Genomic DNA, 15,737 nt, shown 5'->3' on the forward strand with positions numbered 1-15,737 from the left:
TCACAAGACATATGTGTACATATTGTATTTATTTAGCTGTTTTCAAGGCTGTTCGTACAAAACATAAATTAAAAAGTGTGTGTTCTTATGTACGCACACAATAAGTTATTGTTCTTTCTTGTTTCTAGGCGTAGGTAATAAAACAAAAAAAATTGTCGTGGTGCTATTTTACATTTGTAGAAAAAACAATATTGTAATTAAGAAGGTATTAAATACATTCAATGAAAATATTATAATACCGTTTAGTTTAATTTAATAACGTGTAATTATCATAAAATACAAAATTTTTATACAATTGTAGCTATTTTTAATTTAAACTTGTATATAAATTTAATTCTCTTCCATTGGTTGTGGTTCAGTAGACATTTGAGTTACAAGAGTCTTGGTAGCTGAAGTACCTTTGAATAAGTATCTATGATACACAAAGAGGATACAAATACTACGTAAAAAGCGGGACTGCCTAAGTAATAATTTATATTTAGTTTATTATGAAGCGTGGTGAATTAGACACAAGTTTGAATTAGTAGTATTTACAGTATGGCGATTGGCGATGAAGGCTAATACTGATACGGCTAAGTTGGAAAGCGAACATTTAAAACATAGTGGATTTCGACTATCTCCGTTTTCTTATAAGATTACTAGCTGACACGACAGACGTTGTTCTGTAGATAATAAAAGAAATTTGCCAATAATATTTCAAAACATCATTTAGTAAAATATTCTCCCTGTTGTTATAATGAAATTGTTTCACAGCGGAACTGTCAAACCGTGCGTTTTTAAATTCTCTCCATACAAATACGTCCATACACAACAAATATTGAAAATAAAAATAATTTTGGGTCCCAAATCGAAATAAAAACTATCCTATCTCTCAAGTTGGACTAAACCGCACTCCATGAAGTAATCCTTATTTAAATCCGTTCATTAGTTTAGGAGTCCATCGCGGACAAACAACGTGTCACGTAATTTATATATATTAAGATTATAAGATAAGCCTTCATCTGTCAATCTCTCAATGACTACACGTTTCATACAATTCAGTGAATCGTTTTTTTCTTAGAGTGTTTCGCTAGGCTGATGATATAAATTGTCTAGTTGACCGGCTAACGTCAGGTGTCGAATTAGCGTGACAGTGTGCGCGCGCATGGTAAAAATTCACTCTAATAATGTTTCCATAACGCGGCAAAAGAAATTACGTTGAAAAAGAACAAGTGCAAGCCTGAGTTACACCGAGGGTTCCGTGTATTTATCTAATAAAGATATACAGAAGAAAGTAATAGAAATGTTATAATACGACACTTAGGGGAAAATGGTAGCGATTTGGTATATGTAGCGGAGTTACAAGGTTACAGTTATGCGCCACATGTTAAGGCCACATTACACCCGAGAAACGGAATTGTTCTTACTCCTGAATATCTACTATACGCATACCTACGACGAGAATAAAAAACTAACCCCCTTATTCATAACTGTCTGCTAACTTAAAGCATTGCTAATTCTCATTCTGTCTTTTTCTATTGACCTAAGTCAGAATGAGAAAAAACACTCCTAAGCGGCTGTTTAAAGTTAGCGGACCATTATGAATAAGGGGGTAAGTATTTTACAAAATCTTATTGACATATTTTGTATTAGCCTGGCTTGAATCTATCTATGAACTAGCATACAGACAAACAAAGCATGCGAGAGGCAAGAACAATATTTAACGGAGACACAGCAAGATAGAAAAGTCGATCGAATCTATCGTACTGCGACCGATTTTGAATGACAAGTCATAAACAGTCAGCCATGCTTGGCATTAGCTCCTTAGTGTGTTGATTATAAAACCACACAAGATTTACCAGTGGGAGGTTCTTTTGCCGGCCTGATTATGGGTACCACAACGGCGCCTAATTCTGCGTGAAGCAGTAATTTGTAAGCATTACTGTGTTTCGGTCTGAAGGGCGCCGTAGCTAGTGAAATTACTGGGCAAATGAGACTTAACATCTTATGTCTCAAGGTGACGAGCAGTTGTAGTGCCGCTCAGAATTTTTGGGTTTTTCAATAATACTGAGCGGCACTGCATTGTATTGGGCAGAGCGTATCAATTACCAACAGCTGAACGTCCAGCTCGTCTCGACCCTTATTTTCATAAAAAAACACGGACGACGTCGCGGGCAGCAACTAGTAAAATATACAAAGTAAGATGAAATCGAGCCTAATAATTAAAGCACCTTATTTTGCTGTCATTTGAAACTAAAATAACATAGAGATCATCTGTAATAAATAATTAAGTAAATCAAAAACATTAAACAAATAAGAAAATAATTTTCGTTCTATACATACTCAATAAAAATTTATAGCAAGAACTTTCTATATGACTTAAAGGTCTTAGTTACAAGGTCATAAAATCCCAAAAAAAAAAAGAACTTTCTGTATTACTTTTATTATTTAGGCACCGACTTCAAACCTATCAATAATAATAAATATAATGGTATTTTATTAATATTAAAGGTATTAAGTTTGTATGAGAGGTGTATTAAATTAAATCTTTATACTTTCAAGTTTTCGAAGTCGTTATTTGTAATTTTTAAACGTACTTTTTTTTTAATATTTACTTTTAAGTGTCTGTAATAGGTTCTGTAAACTGCAGTAGGTTTTTTTTAACTTAAACTTAAATATTTCGTTTCTTCATTTTGTCATAAATTAAATAATTTTAACACATTAACATTTTTTTAGTAGCTTATTTCACGTTCTTGTGAGATAATGAAATATTGTGAAGAACGTTTGTTAGCAATTATTGCTAACAAATCCATTTACTATAAATGACAGGTGACCTAGGACCCACTTATCGGGACACGGGCTTATAATCTATATCTTTTTTTATATACATATATAAGAGATTTCCACGTATATAGAACCATTAGAGCTAAAGACTTGAAATTTGGTAGGAATATTCTTTTCACCGAGTAGAGGTCAGCTAAGAACGGATTTTACGAAATTCCACCCCTAATTATTTATATTGTTTGTTTTGTATGGACATATTTTCTATGAGAGAATTTATTGACGCACGGTTTGACAGTTCTGCTGTGAAATAATTTCATTATAAGATCTGGATGCATTTTTTAACGAAATAATAATTCTTGATATTATGAAATATTATTGACAAATTCATAAAAAATCAGTATTTTATTTATTATATACAGAACAACGTCTGTCGGGTCAGCTAGTAATATATAACCAACCTAAATGAAAACTCCAAAAAAGCTGTACACAAAATAAAATTACATCGTTCACGTAAACATTAACATCATTCAAGTAAACATGAATATTCATAAAAAAATGTTCATAAAATGAAAACTTCTGGGCCAAACTACTTATGTCAAATTTTATGGGACTAAAGGGCAAACATTCCGCATCAAACTAAAGAAGAATCACGTTAATCGGTACATAAACCTCAGCGTAATCGAATTGAGAAACTCCTTCTTTTCTTCTGAAGTCGGTTAAAAACTAAAAATTAACTTTAAAAATATTTTAACGGCCGTTTAACTGTAGTCATTTTCTTATTTTGTTATTTATTTAACAGTGGGAGGATTTTGATGGATACCTCATTCAATTCCATGATTTAACTTAATGGCGAGTTAGTACCCTAATCGTTTTGTTTTCCCTACGAAGCGTTTAAATATTAACTACGCATAAAACTTCATATATATTCATGTTCGCTTTATTCAGATTCTTGATTTTACAGTTTCCAGGGGTGAAAAAGGATACTACCAAACATATAGATGACGAAGAGATTATATAAGTGTCAAGTATCACTAACAATTTTTTAACGAAAATACGATCATAAATTTATTTTCAACTCCTAATTTTTATAGGTAATTACATAATATGTATATTATTTTCGAAATATATCTAATATTTATTTGTTTTCTTTTTAAATCATTTACATATAATATTATTTAGGACTAAAGAGTAAATTACATCATTTAATTTTAATCTATACTTAATATTATAAAGCTGCAGTGTTTGTTTGTTTGTTTGTTTGAACGCACTAATCTCTGTTACTACTGGTCCGATTTGAATGATTCTTTCAGTGTTGGGTAGTCCATTTATCGGGGAAGGCTATAGGCTATGTTTTTTTTTCAAAATTAGGGATCCGTAATAAAATTGCTATTTTGTAACACAAGGTGTAAAATCGAAAACCTATTTTTGCGTGCGCTGCTATAGCTATTGACAATAGAACAAAATGATGTACAGGCTATAATATAGGCAATATTTTATTACTTATAAAACTATCGCGTGAATTATACTTTATATGGCAAAACAACGTTTGCCGGGTCAGCTAGTTAATTTATATAAGAAATAACATATACGGTCTAAGTCATAAACGTTTCGCTGGTTTACCGGCAAAAAGTGTAATAATAAACAAACTTATTTCCACCGAAAATAAAATCAAATATCACAAAAAATCTATAAAAACAAACAAAAATAACTCACCTTGTAATATTAACTTGCTATTTGTTAATCGATTAAACACAGCCACAATAAATTAACAGCGTATCGTAATTCGTAAGTCGATTATAGCATTGCTGTAGCGTCTGCTAAGATGGCGGCACTCGGCGGCAGTCGACGGTCGAGTTCGGAACGTGACTGGCGCTGGCAAATGTGCGGATTGATTATTCCACCTGCTCAGTGTCACCTTTTATTGATAACGATACTATCGATAATAATGATACGGCAACAAGTCATCTATCAATCAATTACCGAACCACAAAAGCCTTACATCAAGTAAATTTTTATTTACCGTTTACGCTACGTAATGGCAGTAATTAAAGTATTACCTAGGCGTAACCATGATTTATGGCAGTAATCTAGCAATAAATATGGCATATTTTGGCGGCAAACTATAGCTCCGGTTGCGGTTTCTTTCGCACATCAAACGTAAGCGTAACCAAATCAAGAGATTTGAAGAAGACCAGAGGTTTGTGAAATAACTGCGTGGTAGAGAGCTAACGCTCGCGCAAATTTGAAGTAACCGACCAATACGTCAGCGTCTACGCCATTTTGTTTTTATCTGTAACAAAAACTCTTGTTTGTAATACAGAATTAATGATCAATCATTATTAATTAAGTATTATTTTATTTACCAACACTATTAACTGTAACTAACTAAAAGTAATTGGTAAAGCAATGGTTTTAGGATTTCCTTGATATGGATGAAACAGTTTTTGTTGAAAATCTAACAGAGATTACCTGACAACTTACAAAACGATATAAACCAATGAAATTTTTCTCCAGACCCGTTGTGGTCCATTACAGCTACAAAACAATATCTAGCTTTTTAATTAGTTTGAAGCATAGTTTCTCAATCTTATTTTGCTCACCGCCCACTTTTTTCTAGAGTATTTTCGTGTATTTTTTTACCTTTTTAGACTATATTTTTTAATCTACCCATCTCAATGCCCCCGTATTTTCTCTGGGTCTTCTACTAAGGGGGCGTTATGGCCCACGTTGAGAACCTATGGTTTAAAGCCTTATAATAAAACATCGCTGTGTCGCAGCTAAGTTAATCAAAATCTATAACGCATAAACGTTAAACGCATTGACCTAGGAGAAGTGACATTAACAAAATTTAACTTGTCCTTCAATTAATAGATGATGCAGCATTCAAAACGGCGGCTCTATTACGCCTCCAAACCCAACTCTGCCGCCATGATCGGATGTGGTACGGCCGAACCATCGGACGTGATCCGGGAGCCTACTCCTAAAATCGATAATCGCTAAATCGTGGCATTAGTCGTGTCGAATCCTTCTCTTAGTTACATCGTAATCAATCTCGAAACGATGATTGAACGAACGAAACATTATTCGATATTATCGGTCCTAACCCTACTCTTAGTTGAAAATTTCAGAGACGAATATTCGAATTTCACAAAGAATCAAACGTCACTTTTACGATAATCTAAACGACACCTTCTAGGCTGTCGATGCTATTATCGTTTCAAGTTGTATAGATATATTTGCCAAACAATATACATACTTAATAAATATTATTGAAATAATTATATGTGATTTACTATTCAATAGGATTTTTTTACTACTAAGTCATTTAAGTCATTTTGTTGATCGTTTATGCGTAGAAATAATGCAAATGGCCGCCTGAGAAATAGGAAGTCGACGAGAAGGGTTACTTTTTTTACATTTTATTATCCGCAAGTTTTGTATTATTTATTCAATTTTAAATGGTCATATCATATTCATTACATATTTTTTTAACATTTACATTATGTGTAAATGTTACCAAATTGGTGGTGCAGAGTCTGGCATGGTTCTTAGCGCCTAAACTACATATGTTTTGACTTTTGACACTTAACAGCGACATAGCACAGATAATGTTTAGCTTTGAACATATTTCATTCACACTAACATCGTAAAAAATCAAAATATTCGTCTATGGTAACGATAAACGATTAGGAACTCGAACATTTGTTAGAGTAGGATAGTTGCGATATATTCAGAGTATTGTCGTACCGTTCCGAATGTATCGTTGTCGATTTTGCGAGTAGACCTCCCGGTAGCAGACCATATTCGACGTTGTGTCGCATTGTCCATACACAGAATTATTATAGCTTAAAAACATGGTCGGATTTTGTACGGCCGGACCATCCGACGGTCCGTTGGGCGCCTCGCATCAATTATTCCGGCGTCGTACTACGCGGTCCTGACGGTAATAATAATAATTTTGTGCGATTGGCACTGCAACATACCATCTAAAATGGTCCGGACCAAAACTAACCGTATGCTTTGACGCTTGGGCTACCGTCCATAGATGAAGCCACAACCGAAGAATATGCCATTTATGAATGGTGGAATATCGTACGGTTGTCGAAGTGTTGTAGTAACATCCATTGGGACTTAACCCAAATGGGTTCTCGTTAAGGTAATCTCCAGAAGCGCACGTTCGAACCCAACATCATCCTATGGACAGTTTAAATAATAAAAATTTGTACGTTGGTATTATAGCCCCAGTAGTGAAGGGTGATTCCCTTAAAACATATAAAATTGGAATGCAAAATGGTATCACAGCGCGAGTACCTCCAATATAAGTAGTTTAGTTTGATAGTTGCTGTGATGAGGACAATTTGCGCCTTCAGTATTTTGATAGCAAAATTCTGTTATCGCGTAGTGTCGCGTGTCGTTTTTCTATTTAATTAATTTCTTTTTTAGAGACACTAATCATAACAATACTTGTAACTATATTTACAATAATTAATATGATACTCGTACATGGAGTAAACACTATCATTATGAGGAACTGTAACAAGACTACTGGCAGCTTATCCGCGCTGAGTTTGTAGGCTGATCCGTTGGCCGAAATAGCTATCTGCGCTTCGGTTTCCAGTAGCATTATTGAGACATGTTGATAGTACTTTGTATATTCTCCGCGCCTCAAGATTTGTCCTGACACCAAATAGCACAAAAAAGTAAGACTGACACCGACATATTTGTGACGTTTGCTTTCTTCGGTAGTCGAAGCAGCAGCCCCAGCACCAACTGAAGTAGCCTGGACATGAGTAGTAACGAAAGTGTCGACACAAGTTGCGTCCCACACTAGCGCCCTTAATCATGCCATCAGGACACTTGTCATCCCGACGCGCCATACAACCAGACTCAGAAAGTTTTGCGAAAGAAAGTTTTTATGCATCCTGGCTGATTATTAATTATTTAAAAATATGTGATTATTTACGAGTAAAAATACCATCGTTGGAATTTCAAATATCTCTCCATATTTTTTGATAGCTAAATTGAATTATCACGTCTCATTGAAAAATGGATCTGCGACAGGAACATTTTCGTGTGATGATTTCAAATATGGCCTTAAAAACCAGATGAGTCATTTGATCAACCTCAAATGGCGTTAATAGATGAAGGCCCTACTAAAGCAACGATCGACCGTTGGCATAACGAATTTAGGCGTGATCGTCTACCGTTGGAAGATTTAGAAAGAAATGGTCCTCCTGGGACGGCTGTTACCGAGGAAAATATGCTAGCAGTGAAAAATTTAATTGAATTTAATATATTTCAGATTGAATCCGGAGGCGTTCTCAACATTCTACACGAGCACCTTCATTGAGCTATAGCCCGACCATGACAACGCGCCCGCGCACTCAACGCTCAAAACAAGGGACCTCCTGGACACCACACCCGTTCAAAGTCACAGGTCACGAGGACTTATTTTTATTCCCTATGATATATAAATATAAAAATCAACTGAAAGGGATCCTGTTTTCATCGCCGGATGATGCGCTAACAGCGTTCGAATAGGCCGTTGAAGAGGTGTCTGCGGCAGACCAGAAAAAGTTATTATTTTCATTTTCCACAGATTCATATATAAAAAAATTAACTTATTAGTTCAATAATCTGTCTTAGAAAGGAGTGTAAAATTACTCCAAGCTTAAAATTACGTCTTTCAGTCATGTAATTCTTTAGCGCTAAAGATAAAGACAAATAGTTTTAAATTTGGAGTAATCCCAGAAAATGTTCAAAACAAATGTATTACAAAATTCAAGAGACGATTTTCTGTTAAAGGTTACCATAAAATAAATTACTTTCTAAGCGATACCACAGATTGAAAATGGAGAGAACGCCGGGCTATTTCACTACATAGTATAAAACAAAGACGCTTTCTCTGTCCCTATATCCATATGTATGCTTATATCCTTAAAACTACGTAACGGATTTTGATGAGGTTTTTTTAAATAGATAGAGTGATTGAAGATAAAGGTTTATATTTATTATAACATGAATTAAATAATGAAGAAATACTGTTATTTTTGAGGTTTCTAATGTGATGTCGTAAATAATTACATTTTTCCGCTTACATTGCAAACACAGGCTGAACCCTACGAGATTTATCAAAATAATGTACTAAGTATTGTACACATTGAAAAAGTCTACAGAAAACTCCGCTATGGTATATGTCTATCTCTTATCGATATCCCACAATAACATTTTTTTGTCATTCACTTTTTACGACAAATAATGGCTAATTTTCGAAGCGATTTTAACCAATACAGCAGTAATCCTTACCTAATTAAATATCTCAAATATTCCTTTTGTTTGTTTAAAGTTTATTTTATACAAAAGTTAAGGTATTTTGTTTATCGATTGAGGCAGTACGAAGTCTGCGGGGTCAGCTAGTAAAATAATAAATTAGATTGTATGAAAATTAAAAAGATAAAGAATCCCACTGAATTTCTTGCACCCGTTCTTCTCAGGTCTGAGGTTCCGAATGATATGAAAATTAAAAAGATAAAGAATCCCACTGAATTTCTTGCACCCGTTCTTCTCAGGTCTGAGGTTCCGAATGAGTAGTAGGTAGTTTTTGACTTTCAATAAGTGATTTCATATCCCATTATGAATAAAAATATTTGAAATTGAAAAAAAATATTATGTTTAAGACTTATTTATAAGCCTATTTCTATTGAAGAAATCAAAATTAAAGTTCAATATAATCTTCATTTTGCCAAAGTGAAATCGAACCCACTTGCATACATTAACAATAATGGCCCTACGATACACAACTATCACAAGGTTTTTCTAATCTCTACGGCAACAAAGGATGTTAATGTATTTGAATAATGAGGAACTTAATCGTTCAAGGACTTGTAAGGAGAAACTTATAATGCAATATAATATGCCCATGTAAGTTCTTAGTTAGACATTTTTTACAAATAAACTACTTTTAATATGTTATAAGGAATAGGAGGATTAACGAATGGTATGGGTTAGGTTATGATAAGTGATCACCTTCGCCCACCGACGGCCTTTAAGAGTTAAGACAGATGTGTTAATCGTGCTTTAAACGTGTGCCCCTGAGTTGACGCCGGTGCTAACGCGTTTATTCCGACACTCAAAAGGCGTAGTCCCTGACTCATGGAAGTCAGCCCTTGTCCATCCGATCCAAAACACGGATTTGGCAAACTATAGGCCTATTGTTATTACCTCCCTGCTCTCCCAAATCATAGAGAGCATAATCAACCGCAAGCTGTTGGTATACCTAGAGGGTCACCAGTTGATCAACGACCGACAGTACGGCTTTCGCCATGGTCGGTCGGCAGGTGATCTTCTGGTATACCTAACACATAGATGGGCGGCGGCTATTGAAAGCAAGGGGGAAGGCCTGGCAGTAAGCCTCGATATAGCGAAGGCCTTTGATCATGTATGGCACAAGGCGCTCCTCTCAAAACTTCCATCATTTGGGCTTCTCGAGAGCTTGTACAGGTGGACCCCCAGCTTACTCACTGGGCGCAGCATACAGGTCATTGTCGACGGATATTGCTCTAACCCGAAGCCCGTGAATGCTGGAGTGTCCCAAGGCTGTGTGCTATCTCCCATTCTGTTTCTTCTGCATATCAATCATATGTTGGACACCTCCAACATACATTGCTATGCAGACGACAGCACTGGTGATGCCGTATACACGGGCCATGCAGGTCTCTCGGAAAATCGTCGACCAGTGCCGGGAGAAACATGTGTCTTCGATCGAGTCCTCGCTTGAGCAGGTCGCGGAATGGGGTAAATTGAACCTTCTCCAATTTAACCCCCAGAAGACTCAAGTTTGCGCGTTTACCACTAAAAAACCCCATTTGTCGTATCACCGCTCTTCGACAACATATCCCTTAAAGCCTCGCCTAGTATCGGAATACTGGGTCTCGAAATCTCGAGCAATTGCCAATTTCGTGGCCATCTGGAGGGCAAAGCCAAATTGGATTCGAAGAAGCTGGGCGTCATTAATATAGCACGGCAATACTTCAAGCCCAAGGCCCACATTCAAGCGCTCTACAAAGCGCAGGTCCGGCCACACATGGAGTATTGCTGTCATCTCTGGTCTGGCGAACCCCAGTATCAGCTCGATCCGTTTGACCACGTACAACGTAGAGCAGCTCGTATTGTCGGGGACCCAGTGCTCTGTGAACGGCTGGATCACTTGGCATTGCGTAGAGATGTCGCTTCATTGTATGTCTTCTACCGCATTTATCGCGGGGAGTGTTCCGAAGAGCTGTTTAACCTGATTCCTGCCGCCGGATTCCACCTTCGCACGACACGCCATAAGTTAGGATATCATCCCCACCATCTGGATGTGTGGCGGTCCTCCACAGTGCTGTTTTCAGGGAGCTTTCTTCCACGTACTTCGAAGCTGTGGAACGAACTTCCTTGTGCGGTGTTTCCGGGACGATACGACATGGGTACCTTCAAAAAAAGCGCGTACACCTTCCTTAAAGGTCGGCAACGCTACTGTGATTCTTCTGGTGTTGCAAGAGATTGTGGGCGGCGGTGATCACTTAACAACAGGTGATCCGTACGCTCGTTTGTCTTCCCATTCCATAAAAAAAAAGATGTGCGCACTTCTTTATGAGGAACTCAAAATGTATCAATAAATAGGAATGAAGGTCATTCCATAGTATGGTTGTGAAAGAAAGTTTCCTGAAAACTGCACGTGGAAGAAACGCCGCACATCCAGTGATACAGTTTACGTCGTGTCGTGCGAAGGTGGAACTCAGCGGAAGGAATGTGGTGAAACAGCTCTTCAAAATACTGCCCGTGATAACTACAGCAGTTGCACTAGGACGTTATGTCATAAAGCAAATTGTCTACCTTACATGAAACATACGAATAAATGTATTTATTTATTTATTCCATCATCCTGGGCCAGCACGGATATTAAATAAATAAGTGATAATAATAATAATACTTACTTTCTGACAAATTTTTTGTTGTGTACTACTATTTTCAAATTATATACTCTTCAGGAAAACTATTAACTGAAGATCACGAGTGAAAGAAATAAAAGAGAGAAAAATCAAAATAACGAAAGAGCTTGTACCCAGGATCGCAAAACGAGTTAGTAAAAAAAACTACGTTTAAAAAAACCGACTTCAAAAACTGAAAAGTATCAAATAACTAAAAATTTAATTTAATACACCTCTTATGCAAACCTTTACCTATAATATTAATAAAATACTATTATTTATATGTGCTACCTATTGATAGGTTTTAAGTCTGTGCCATTTTTATGGGACCAAATGGCATCTATTTCGCATCAAACAAAAGAAGAATTACGTAAATCGGATCATAAATCTCAGAGTAATCGGTGTACTACATAAAAAAAATACCGATCGAATTGATAATCTCCTCCTTTTTGAAGTTGGTTAAAAAAAGAATAGATGAAAATAGTTAACTAGTTTATCAATTGTAGGACTTCATCAATTCTGGACTTGTATAAATTGGACTTCTATATTAATTTAAAAATTATGAAGGGATTTCTTATCACCTATCTGCAATTATAATATTTGTCGATTAACGAAAATTATTTCGCTATTGTATATTTAAACAAAACTTATGTAACTCTATTTAATTTTTATTAACATCAGACATTAATTATTGAAATCGGCTTGCGAATACAGAGAATACCTACTGGACCGTCTCGCCATAGGTGTTGCAGGCTCCCTCCCTCGCCACAGGCAAAAAAAATCGAGTCTCCGGCCTCGGCATAATATGGGGAGAGGTGAGGCAACCGCCCATGGACATCCGCAACAACAGCCTGCCTGCCTTTAAGGTGGGAGTATGCTTTTTCTTGAAGATCCCTAATTCGTATCTGTTCGGGAAGACCGCTGCTGGTAGTTGATTCCACAAAGTGGCTGTGCGAGGCAAGACATTTCTAACTAAACGCGCGGTTGTGGAATGCCAGACGTCTACGTGATGCGGATGGTACCTACTTTGCACGTAATGTCCGGTGGTGGAATTCGGCCGCTCGAATCAACCCGAACAGCTCCTCTGAGCACTCCCTGTGATAAAGGCGGTAGAAGATGCAGAGAGAACCCACATTTCTACGCAATGCTAAAGAATCAAGCCGATCGGAGATGACTTGATCGTCGATGATTCGAGCCGCTCTTTGTTGTATGCGGTCAAATGGAAGAAGCTGGTACTGGGGAGCGACCGCCCAGAGATGAGAACAGTACTCCATGTGAGGCCGAATTTGCGCCTTATAAAGTTGCAGGCGGTGGCTTTGAGTGAAGTACTGTCTCGCTTACTAAGTACACCAAGCTTTTTAGAGGCCAGGTTTGGCCTTCTCTTCGTCATCTCTTCATAGTCCTGACTTAGAACATAAACGCTTTGGTGTTGATTAGGTGTTGACCAGTATTAAAAAGATATTTATTTAGTATTACTTCTGGCAAAGAGCGTATTGTAACTGCTGGCCATAGCAGTTTACAATACGCACTTGCACTTTCTGATGTGGTATTTGGTATATGGCGAGGAGGGGTCCCTCCATCGGAAGTATACATCTGGTATTCATTCCAATACGGTATACGAACTCACATGACCCAACCTTATATGCGACAGGAGCACAAACCTGATGGTGAGTATGGGTTTTGGGTGTGAGTCACCAAACACCTGATTATTAAGCGAATTTCTATCAATTGTTGAAGGCATGCTGGGTCCTTACTACATACCTTCAAAGATTACTGTAACGTCTTCTTGAGTTAGCTGAGTCAGCCTATAAAAAAGTACCAATAATAATCATTTTAGATTTTTATAAATTTACTGCAGATTAGAAAAAGTCCAAGCTGAAGTTTATTCTGACATAAATAAATGATATCAATATTAAAAACAATATAAGTACAACAATAGAAACATAACCTTAAGATAAACTCCACTTATGATATCGCAAATAGTACAAGTGGTGTCCCATAAAATACATAGGGGCGTCAACGAGGTAGCGAATTATGCTCTCGATTTCATGGCATTTGTGTCAGTGTTGCTAGGGCTGTCGGATCTATAATACATTTTAAGTTCATATTGAATGATGAACTTGAAAATCACTTTTCACCGGATCAATAGACATGCAAGACTTTAAAAAGATTGAGGAATAAATTTCTCACAAGAGAGTTTGATCTTAAAAAAGTCATTCTATACATTTTTTTTATTAGTGGCGAGACGAGCAAGATCATCTAATGGTAAGTGGCACGCCCTGTCCAATTACAATGTAGTGCTGCACAGGATTTTTATATGAACCCAAAATTAAGAGCAGCATTGCAATTGCGTTTGTCACTTAGAAACATAAGGTCAAGGTGTTATCATTAGCCTGGCAAATTCACATTAAGACCGTCTTCAAACCGAAACACATTAATGCTTGACGGCAGAATATGGCGCCGCTGTGTTACCCACCAAGCCGGCATCCTGTGCGAAGAAGCTTTTCAATTCATATAAAAAAAATTCCATAAAATTCAAATTATTGGTAATTTCTTCTTAATTTTCGTTTTCGTATGTAGGTATACTTCAAAATTTCAGAATACCTTAAAACTAGCCCATCCGTACAACTGTCAGCGGGCTGAATTTTATAAACCGCAATACTCATAATTTAAAATCCGAAATGACAAAGACCAATTTATTTTGTGATTTAATGATGTCTAATCCAAAAATAATTAATAGATATTTAATCAAATTGGCTGTCGATTAACAACTTGTTAATTTTTACTGTAACCATTTGTTTTTTCTAATTTAAAGGCCGGCAATGCATTTCTTGTCTCTTCATGTTACGGATGACCATGGCTGTCTCACCACTTCACCTCACCCATCACGTAACTCTCTTGCCCATTAGCCCAGATCACAAATTTGTCCAGAGAAGCGAGTTCAAATAAAAACTCCAAAAATTGCTAAATGATGGTTCATGTGTATGTATGTACCAGTGCGAATTGCACATGACCAATATTTTTTATGTTAATAATTGTTTAAGAGTTGTCTTTTGCACGTCACACTTTTGTTACAGTAAATCTGCTGAAAAGAGGTGCTGCAATAAACTCACAGTTAGCCTTTTTATCAAAGAAAAAAAATTACCCCCTTATTCATAATGGTCCGCTAACTTTAAAAAGCCGCTTAGGAGTGATTTTTCTCATTCTGACTTAGGTCAATAGAAGAAGACAGAGTGAGAATTAGCAATGCTTTAAGTTAGCAGACTATTATGAATAAGGGTGTTAAACTAAACATGTCACAAATATTAGATGTAGACATACAGCAACATGGACCACTGGCGGATAGCAGGATGTAGACGAGAAGACCATAAGCGTCACAGGCAAGTCAAGAACACTTTGTGGTAATGTAACACAGAATAGAGAGAAAGATAGAATAACACAGGCAAAGTAGATGGCAAACGTCCCAGAGGACGCAGTCCCACGAGATGGTCGCACCAAATACGATCTTCTCTGAACATGAATTTCCATAATGCTCTTCATGAAGCTAAGGATTGCAGCAGATGGAGGCAAATCGTACGGGATAAACTGATGCAGCGGGAGAGTCGCGAGTAATAACGAACACAGAATACAATTAACATAGGATTTTTCAAAAAGAGTAAATGTACTGTAATGGTAACATACTGTTGGGAATTCAACCACTCTTAAAGATGAAGCGTAGGTAATCCTTTGAAAAAATTCAAAAGAGAAAAGATTGAGAAAGTTTATGCATTTTTTGACTATATTCGTCTTTTTACCAGATAAGTTTGCTATTATGAATGTTCCGCAGATTATAAAAGATAGAATTTTGCTCAGTTTTATTGCATCGCAAACTCTTAAGGCGACACTAAATGCCGACGACCTTGAGCGATATGAGTTCACGGCTCCTATGTAACAAAGCCAATATTTTCAAAATTCTTGCGTCAAAAATTTAACATTTTAACAGGCGCAAACAGTTTAATTGCTTAC

The 15,737-nt window shown here is 36.5% G+C and overlaps 1 protein-coding gene and 1 long non-coding RNA gene across 2 annotated transcripts in view; both read right to left on the minus strand.

The window, feature by feature from the left end:
* Positions 1-4,644, minus strand: part of LOC126969477 (trehalase-like) — a 44,712-nt gene extending 40,068 nt beyond the window's left edge. The window contains exon 1 of the mRNA XM_050814928.1: positions 4,477-4,644. The gene's annotated coding sequence lies outside the window, so the exon portion shown is untranslated. The remainder of the gene's footprint in view (positions 1-4,476) is intronic.
* LOC126969519 (uncharacterized) overlaps positions 1-15,737 on the minus strand; it is a 182,563-nt gene that overhangs the window by 149,644 nt on the left and 17,182 nt on the right. The window lies entirely within an intron of this gene.

The sequence above is a fragment of the Leptidea sinapis genome, chromosome 18, assembly GCF_905404315.1.
Source record: "Leptidea sinapis chromosome 18, ilLepSina1.1, whole genome shotgun sequence".
Lineage (NCBI taxonomy): Eukaryota > Metazoa > Arthropoda > Insecta > Lepidoptera > Pieridae > Leptidea > Leptidea sinapis.